This window comes from Lolium perenne, chromosome 3 (genome assembly GCF_019359855.2).
Source record: "Lolium perenne isolate Kyuss_39 chromosome 3, Kyuss_2.0, whole genome shotgun sequence".
Classification (NCBI taxonomy): domain Eukaryota; kingdom Viridiplantae; phylum Streptophyta; class Magnoliopsida; order Poales; family Poaceae; genus Lolium; species Lolium perenne.
In genome coordinates, this window is record NC_067246.2 from 215,893,792 (window position 1) to 215,903,326 (window position 9,535).

The 9,535-nt window shown below is 44.2% G+C and overlaps 1 long non-coding RNA gene across 1 annotated transcript; it reads left to right on the forward strand.

The window, feature by feature from the left end:
- Nucleotides 1–3,516: 3,516 nt before the first annotated feature.
- On the forward strand, nt 3,517–5,733 carry LOC127338530 (uncharacterized). The gene is made up of 4 exons (XR_007874402.2): nt 3,517–3,919; nt 4,008–4,243; nt 4,340–4,429; nt 4,934–5,733. It is a non-coding gene; the product is annotated as an uncharacterized lncRNA (long non-coding RNA).
- Nucleotides 5,734–9,535: the final 3,802 nt, after the last annotated feature.

Below are 9,535 nucleotides of genomic sequence, written 5' to 3' on the forward strand. Positions count from 1 at the left end.
CATTGTGTGACCAATCAAAGAATACATTCATAACATGTATATCATCTATATACACCTGAGCTAGACTTTCTAGTCTTTACTTTCTTTTGCCAAAATCTTTTGTAGTTTCTCTTTTAGCTTTCCTCATTCTCAGAAAACACTTCACCTTCAATAACTTCTAGGTCCATTGGTCAAATACTAATAACCTTGAGGTTCTTATCTTGAAGTTGATCATCACATGACAAGTGTTCCAAATTTCACTATTAGTAGCCTTTTAATGTGATGAACAATTTCATTCATAATTTGTATCCATCAAATCATGACGACTTTCCGAGACCATGTCTGTACATGCTAGGCTCGTAAAGTTTAACCTTAGTATTCACATGTGCAAATATGGCTTGCACCCGTTGTATGCACACGTAGAATCTATAACACCTGATCATCACGTGATGCTTCGAAACGACGAGTCTTAGCAACGGTGCATACTAAGGACGATCACTTCATGGATATGTGAATATTGTTTGTGCCCAACTAGTTGGAGGATTGGGACGCCTGGCGTCTTCAACCTTCATACATTCCCATAAAACTTATGAGTTTATGTAGTCTCACTAAATTATATTCTATCATCTTGCCATAAGGTCTTAGATATCACATATATCTCATACCTTGCTTATTTCTGAAAACAAAATTTCCAGCTCCTTACTTTTCAAACGGATTTGAACTTCAAGTTTCACGGAGACAAGATGACTTTAGGTACTAATTGAAACCATTGCTCTTTGAATCAACAATGTGAGGTTTACTAAAAGTTTGCAATAGGACTTAATCATTTCTTGATTCTTTAACAATACGGTACCAGTCCGTAAAGTTTCTTGTCAAATTTAACAGTATTTCTATCTCAATTACAAGACTAGCGCATGGTAGATAACAGATGTCAATACTACAAATTTAATTCAAAATACTATTCAGACTATGTTCATGATAATTAGTTCATGTTTTAATCTAATTACTAATGAACTCCCACTTAATACAACATCCCTCATAGTTGTTTAGTGGTACACGATCCATATCCACTACACCAAAACCGATCATCACGTGAAATGATGTAGCTTCAATGGTGAACATCAACATGTTGATAATATCATCCATATGACTCGTGTTCAACCTTTCGGTTTTCTGTGTTCCGAGGCCATGTATGTACATGCTAGGCTCGTCAAGCAAACCCAAGTATTTCCGCGTGTGCAACATGGCTTACACCCGTTGTATGTGAACGTAGAATCTATCGCATCCGATCATCACGAGATGCTTCAAAACGACGAACTGTAGCAATTGTGCATACGAGGGGAGAACACTTTATTATCTTGATATTAATGTGAGGGGTCATCTTATAATGCTACCGTCGCGATCTAAGCAAGATAAGATGCATAAAGGATTAACATCACATGCAATTCATATGTGATATGATATGGCCCTTTAGTCTTTGCGCCTTTGATCTTCATCTCCAAAGCACGAACATGATCTCCATCATCAACGGGCATGATCTCCATCATTGTCGGCGTAGCGTCAAGGTCCATGGCGCCGTCTTCATGGTTGTTGACCACATGTAGCAACTATTACAACTACTTTGAAATAATACTACTACATGAAATATAAAGACAACCATAAGGCTCCTGCCGTTGCCACAATACAATAATGATCATCTCATACATATTCATCATCACATCATGGCCATACCACATCACCAAACCCTGCAAAAACAAGTTAGACGCCTCTAATTTGGTTTGAATATTTTACGTGGTTTAGGGTTTTCGAGTAAGATCCAATCTACCTATGAACATGAACCACAACGGTGATACTAGTGTTGTCAATAGAAAGAGTAGATTGAATCTTCACTATGGTGAGAGAGACAGACACCCGCAAAGCCACTTATGCAATACAAGTTGCATGTCGAGCGTGGATCAAATCTCATGAACGCGGTCATGTAAAGTTAGCCCGGGCCGCTTCATCCCACCATCCCGCAAGATGCAAAGTACACTAACTAAAAACAACAAAAGCATCAATGCCCACAAAAACATTGTGTTCTACTCGTGCAACCAATCTATGCATAGACACGGCTCTGATACCACTGTAGGGATTCGTAGCATACAAAACAAAAAATTTCCTACCGCAAGAACATATAACAAGCCAAGATCTAATCTAGTAGATGGTAGCAACGAGAAGATCATGAGACTAACCCTCGAAGATTTCCAAAGCCTACAATATTAGATCTCGTTGTTGATGTAGCCGATCACTTGCCGCTTTCAAAAGCGCGTAGAAGATTTTAACGGTGCCACAGTCGGGCAGCACCTCCGTACTCGGTCACACGTTCGGTGTTGATGACGACGTCCTTCTCCCTGTTCCAGCGGGCAGCGGATGTAGTAGATCCTCCTCGGAATCCAGACAACATGAAGGTGTGGTGTCGGTGGTGGTGGAGATTTCCGGCAGGACTTCGCCTAAGCGCTGTGGGAGAAGATGGAGGAGGAGAGAGGCTAGGGTTTGGGCGCAGGGTGGTGCTACGACTTGGGGAGCTAGGGATGCGACTTGAGGTTCCTTTGGGGTGCCCCTTGATCCCTTTAAATAGGTGGCCAAGCCCCTTGGGTCGTCCATAAACCTGCCCCCAAGTTTGACTGAGTTCCGATAGGTTTTCGGTTCCGAAAACCTACTCCTTCTCGGACTCTTTTGCCAATTCCGAAATTGCATTAAGGAAAGACTTATTTCCCCTTAAGGCAACGTGGTTGCACCTATTATGGAACCCTCCGGACTTCCTTAGACATCCCGGGTCGTCCCGGACACTTCCGGAACCTTCCATAATATTCCGGACTATTCCGGTCCTTCCAAAACCTTCTAGAAGCTCCGATCAAAACACCGGACTTCTTCCGAACCCCGGAAAATGACTTCCCATATATGAATCTTATTCTTCGGACCATTCCGAACCTCCTCGTGATGTCCTGGATCCCATCCGAGACTCCGAACAAATATTCGAACTCCATTTCATATTCCATATCTACTTAAAATGAAATCAACCTTATGTGTGTCACCCTACGGTTCGTGAACTATGCAGACATGGTCGAGACTCCTTGTAACGGCCCAGGGTAGCACCCCTAAATAGAATTGCTTGTTGTTTTTAATTTATGCATCATCATGCATCATGCAGCATATCATCCATGTTTTTAACAAATAAAATTATTTTATAAACCCTAGTATCCATCTTTCCCTCTCATATGGTTTTGATAAACCCCTCTCTCTCCTTTCCATCTAATAAAACCCCAAACCTAAATCCCGGGCCTCCATCTTTTTTTCTGGCCTGTATCCTCTCCTCCTAGACCTTCTCCTTCTGGCCCAGTTCTCTAACCGGCGGCCCTTCTTCTGTAGCCCAAGTCCAGCCGATCCTTTTTCTTAATGATGTGGTACGCTCGTTTGTCCTCTTCTCCCACGAGAGGAGCGTGAGCCATGGTCCTCAACCACCATGTGTGTATCCATCTCCCCTCCCGGCGTGAGCTCCACTTTCACTAGATGAACCTCCCATTTCTCTGCTTTTTGTGGAGCGAGCTGCAGCCCCACGCGACCAGCACCCCCTTTTTTCCCCTCGCTCACGTCTCTCCTTCCTTTCCCTTTTCTTCTGCTCCAGGGAAACGACCAACAGAGAAAACCCCACGAGAGATGCCTGTGAGCTACCCGCACCCTCCCCTCCATGGCGCCGCCGCTCCCGGCCGCCCCTCTCCGAGCTGAGGCCATCTCCAGAACCGCCTCGTCGTCCTCTCCATCCTCCCCAAAGGAATCGAGCTGGGGCGCACAGAGCCTTCTCCACCATCGCCGTTTCTCCACCATGGTTGCGGTGCTCCGGCGAAAGTTCCGGCCGCGTCACGTCTCCTCCGCCCATTTTGAGGCCTCCTCCACCTTCCTGGTAACCTTGCGCATCCCCTGGACCCATCCTTCTCCCTCCTCCCTTCCTGGTTTGTCCCACCGACGGTGACGGCCGTTTCTCCCCGCAGGTGCTCGTCGCCGGTGCATCTCCGGTACATCCCCGACGCCAAGACCACCACTAGCAGAATCACCGTGAACCCGCGCGTCGAATGCGCCATCTCGCGCGTCCCGTCTCGCCTTAAATCGTCGGATTCGTGGTCGATTGGATCTCAGACCGCCATGGCCGACCTGCCTAAGCTCCGCTTCATCTGCTTCAAAGGGAGACGCGCCCAGTTCCGTACAACAATCGATCAGTAGCGCAGTGGTAACCCCGCGTTTGCCTATCCAACAGATCCTGGGATCAAATCCCCACTTTGGCTAATTTAAGCCATCATTTTTGATCTATGTTTCCTTGATCCAGATCCGGCGCTTGATGGGCCTTGGCCCAGATCTTCACGCCGCGGGCCGTTGCTCCGCGCGCCCAGCTTCTATCCACCACCGCTTCCGCCAGGTAGCAGGCCACCCCTCAGATGCGGCCCAACACCTTTCTCTGTCTTTGCTGAAATTCCAGAAATGCATAAAACTTGGATAATTAATAAGTTTTAATCTGTAACTCGAAATAAAAAGTATTTTATATGAAAATTGATCAGAAAAATGCAAGGATCATGAATATGCCATCCATCCATATGTTTGCATCTCGCATCATGTCGCGTCGTGATAGCTTGTGCATTTCACCTCACATAATATGCGGAGTATTTCGGACGCCAACTATGGTTTCCCCGCTCCGTTTAACTTTGAAGTAGCGCACCCTTGCCATGTTGTACCATGCTGATCCACCCTTAAATTTGACGATAGAAAATGCAACTCCAACCTAATTTATGTGTCCGGGGTTCCGACTCCGATTAAATTGGATAAAATGCATTGCACCATCTATGCCATGTCATGCATATCATCTTGATCATGATGGATCTTCTTTATTCGTAGTAGTAAGACTTGCATACGTTGTGTGTTCCAGCATTTGCTTCTTCCCGGATAGGATCGCGAAGTGGTGTGGTGAGATACGACAAGTTCTCCGGAGGTTCCTCGGCGGGCTTTAACAGGCAAGCATTTTCCCTTATACTCCTGTCCCTGCAGGAGACGCTCACCTATTTTATTTTGCCTTCTCCCTCATGCTATCCTTGAGTTGCGTTCTTGTCATGTGTCCCTTCCACTTGTTACCTCAAGCAGCCCATATTGCCACCACTACCTCCTACAGCTATTGTTTGGTTATCGGGTCTGCCTTGCGAGTCGTAGTGCATGCTAGTGCTGTTTTATCTCGTTACCGTTATTGTTATCTTATCGGGTTATATGTTGGGAAGAATCATGGTTACTTTAGTTGTTGATAATTGTTTAGCGGAGGCATCGGTGGGTCAGCTGCTTGTTTTGTGATGGCTCACTTGTGTTTCCTAAATAAACTAGGACCCCGAGTTCTTGTTATCTGTTCCGAGACTGAGCGCTCTAACCACACGTGGGTATGCTTACCGGGTCTCCCCTCGACCACTGCCGGAATCTACATCTTTGTCCAGTGGCCACAACTAGTTTGGATGTTTGTTTTGTTTCTCCCGGGCGTGCAAGCATGTTTCTTTGTGGTCAGATGATATGATGTTACTTTTGGGGAAGCCGTGAGTGCCTTGTAACCCCGTTGTCTCTTGCACGCTCGTAGGTGCGGTCCGCATTGTTAAGAGGTCATCCTGTAGTGGGCTCTGATCCTCTTAGCCGTTCTCGCAACAGCTAAGTCCGCGTCGGAGTTTCGATCGGGCTCCGAAACGGGTTAACTTAGTTAGGTGGCTGATGTCTACGGGTGCTTCTATTCTTGTAGACAGTGTTGGGCCTCCAAGAGCAGAGGTTTGTAGAACAGCAGCAAGTTTCCCTTAAGTGGATCACCCAAGGTTTATCGATCTCAGGGAGGAAGAGGTCAAAGATATCCCTCTCGTGCAACCCTGCAACCACAAAGCAAGAAGTCTCTTGTGTCCCCAACACACCTAATAGGTGCACTAGTTCGGCGAAGAGATAGTGAAATACAGGTGGTATGAATGTATATGAGCAGTAGTAACGGCGCCAGAAAAGTGCTTTGCTGTCCAGGACTGGCGTGTGGTTGATGGTGGTAATATTGCGGGCAGTAGAGATGCAGTAAAACAGTAAACAAGCAGCGATAGCAGTATTTAGGAACAAGGCCTAGGGATTATACTTTCACTAGTGGACACTCTCAACATTGATCACATAACAGAATAAATAAATAGATGCTAGACTCTACACCCTCTTGTTGGATGATGAACACCACTAACTGTGTAGGATTACACGAACCCTCAATGCCGGAGTTAACAAGCTCCACAATATTCGATGTTCATATTTAAATAACCTTAGAGTGCACGACAGATCAACATAACTAAACCGAGTACTAACATAGCATGCACACTGTCACCTTCACGCTACGAAAGGAGGCATAGATCACATCAATACTATCATAGCAATAGTTAACTTCATAATCTACAAGAGATCACAATCATAGCCTACGCCAAGTACTACACGATGCACACACTGTCACCATTACACCGTGCAGGAGGAATAAACTACTTTAATAACATCACAAGAGTAGCACATAGATGAATTGTGATACAAAACACATTGCAATCATAAAGAGATATAAATAAGCACTTCACTATGCCATTCATAACAGTGAATAAGTATTCTGTGAAATATAGCCTAAGAGACCCACACGGTGCACACACTGTCACCTTTACACACGTGGGACAAGGAGTCTCCAGAGATCACATAAGTAAAATCCACTTGACTAGCATAATGACATCTAGATTACAAGCATCATCATATGAATCTCAATCATGTAAGGCAGCTCATGAGATTATTGTATTGAAGTACATAGGGAGAGAGATTAACCACATAGCTACCGGTACAGCCCCTTAGCCTCGATGGAGAACTACTCCCTCCTCATGGGAGACAGCAGCGGTGATGAAGATGGCGGTGGAGATGGCAGCGGTGTCGATGGAGAAGCCTTCCGGGGGCACTTCCCCGTCCCGGCGGCGTGCCGAAACAGAGACTCCTGTCCCCCAGATCTTGGCTTCGCGATGGCGGCGGCTCTGGAAGCTTTCTCGTACCGTGGCTTATTCGTCTCGAAGATTTAGGTCAGGGACCTTTATATAGGCGAAGAGGCGGGTCAGAAGGTCAACGAGGCGACGACACAACAGGGGGGCGCGGGCCCCCCCTTGGCCGCGCCAGGGTGTCATCTGGTGGCCCTGTGGCCCCTCTCTGGCGACTCTCGGGTGTTCTGGAAGCTTCGTGCAATCCTAAGATGCTGGGCGTTTATTTCGTCCGATTCCGAGAATATTTCCTTACTAGGATTTCTGAAACCAAAAACAGCAGAAAACAGGAACTGGCTCTTCGGCATCTCGTTAATAGGTTAGTGCCGGAAAATGCATAAATATGACATAAAGTATGCATAAAACATGTAGATATCATCAATAATGTGGCATGGAACATAAGAAATTATCGATACGTCGGAGACGTATCAGCATCCCCAAGCTTAGTTTCTGCTCGTCCCGAGCAGGTAAACGATAACAAAGATAATTTCTGGAGTGACATGCCATCATAACCTTGATCATACTATTGTAAGCATATGTAATGAATGCAGCGATCAAAACAATGGTAAATGACATGAGTAAACAAATGAACCATATAACAAAGACTTTTCATGAATAGTACTTCAAGACAAGCATCAATAAGTCTTGCATAAGAGTTAACTCATAAAGCAATAAATTCATAGTAGAGGTATCGAAACAACACAAAGGAAGATTAAGTTTCAGCGGTTGCTTTCAACTTGTAACATGTATATCTCGTGGATATTTGTCAACATAGAGTAATATAACAAATGCAATATGCAAGTATGTAGGAATCAATGCACAGTTCACACAAGTGTTTGCTTCTTGAGGTGGAGAGTAATAGGTGAACTGACTCAACATAAAAAGTAAAAGAAAGGCCCTTCGCAGAGGGAAGCATTGATTGCTATATTTGTGCTAGAGCTTTGGTTTTGAAAACATGTAGAGAGCATAAAAAGTAAAATTTTGAGAGGTGTATGTTGTTGTCAACGAATGGTAGTGGGCACTCTAACCCCCTTGCCAGATAAACCTTCAAAGAGCGGCTCCCATTTTATTTTATTTTTGGGTGGCACTCCTTCCAGCCTTTCTTTTACAAACCATGGCTAACCGAATCCTCGGGTGCCTGCCAACAATCTCATACCATGAAGGAGTGCCTTTTTATTTTAGTTTTATTATGATGACACTCCTCCCCACCTTTGCTTTCTCAAGCCATGGCTAACCGAATCCTTCGGGTGCCGTCCAACAATTACATACCATGGAGGAGTGTCTATTTTTGTTAATTAATTTGGGACTGGGAATCCCATTGCCAGCTCTTTTTGCAAAATTATAGGATAAGCGGATGAAGCCACTAGTCCATTGGTGAAAGTTGCCCAACAAGATTGAAAGATAAACACCACATACTTCCTCATGAGCTATAAAACATTGACACAAATCAGAGGTAATAAATTTTGAATTATTTAAAGGTAGCACTCAAGCAATTTACTTTGGAATGACGGAGAAATACCATGTAGTAGGTAGGTATGGTGGACACAAATGGCATAGTGTTTGGCTCAAGGATTTGGATGCATGAGAAGTATTCCCTCTCAATACAAGGTTTAGGCTAGCAAGGTTATTTGAAACAAACACAAGGATGAACCGGTGCAGCAAAACTCACATAAAAGACATATTATAAACATTATAAGACTCTACACCGTCTTCCTTGTTGTTCAACCCGATACTAGAAATTATCTAGACCTTAGAGAGACCAATTATGCAAACCAAATTTTAACAAGCTCTATGTATTTCTTCACTAATAGGTGCAAAGTATATGATGCAAGAGCTTAAGCATGAGCACAACAATTGCCAAGTATCACATTATTCAAGACATCATACCAATTACTACATGTAGCATTTTCCGTTTCCAACCATATAACAATTAACGAAGCAGTTTCAACCTTCGCCATGAAAATTAAAAGCTAAGAACACATGTGTTCATACGAACCAGCGGAGCGTGTCTCTCTCCCACACAAGCATTTATTCAAACAAAAACAAAAACAAAAACAAATAGACGCTCCAAGCAAAGTACATAAGATGTGACCGAATAAAAATATAGTTTCAAGAGAAGGAACCTGATAATTTTGTCGATGAAGAAGGGGATGCCTTGGGCATCCCCAAGCTTAGATGCTTGAGTCTTCTTGAAATATGCAGGGATGAACCACCGGGGCATCCTCAAGCTTAGAGCTTTCACTCTTCTTGATCATATTATATCATCCTCCTCTCTTGACCCTTGAAAACTTCCTCCACACCAAACTCAAAGCAACTCATTAGAGGGTTAGTGCATAATCAAAATTCACGTGTTCAGAGGTGACACAATCATTCTTAACACTTCTGGACATTGCCCAAAGCTTCTAAAAGTTAATGGAACAAAGAAATCCATTCAACATAGCAAAACAGGCAATGCGAAATAAAAGGCAGAATCTGTCAAAACA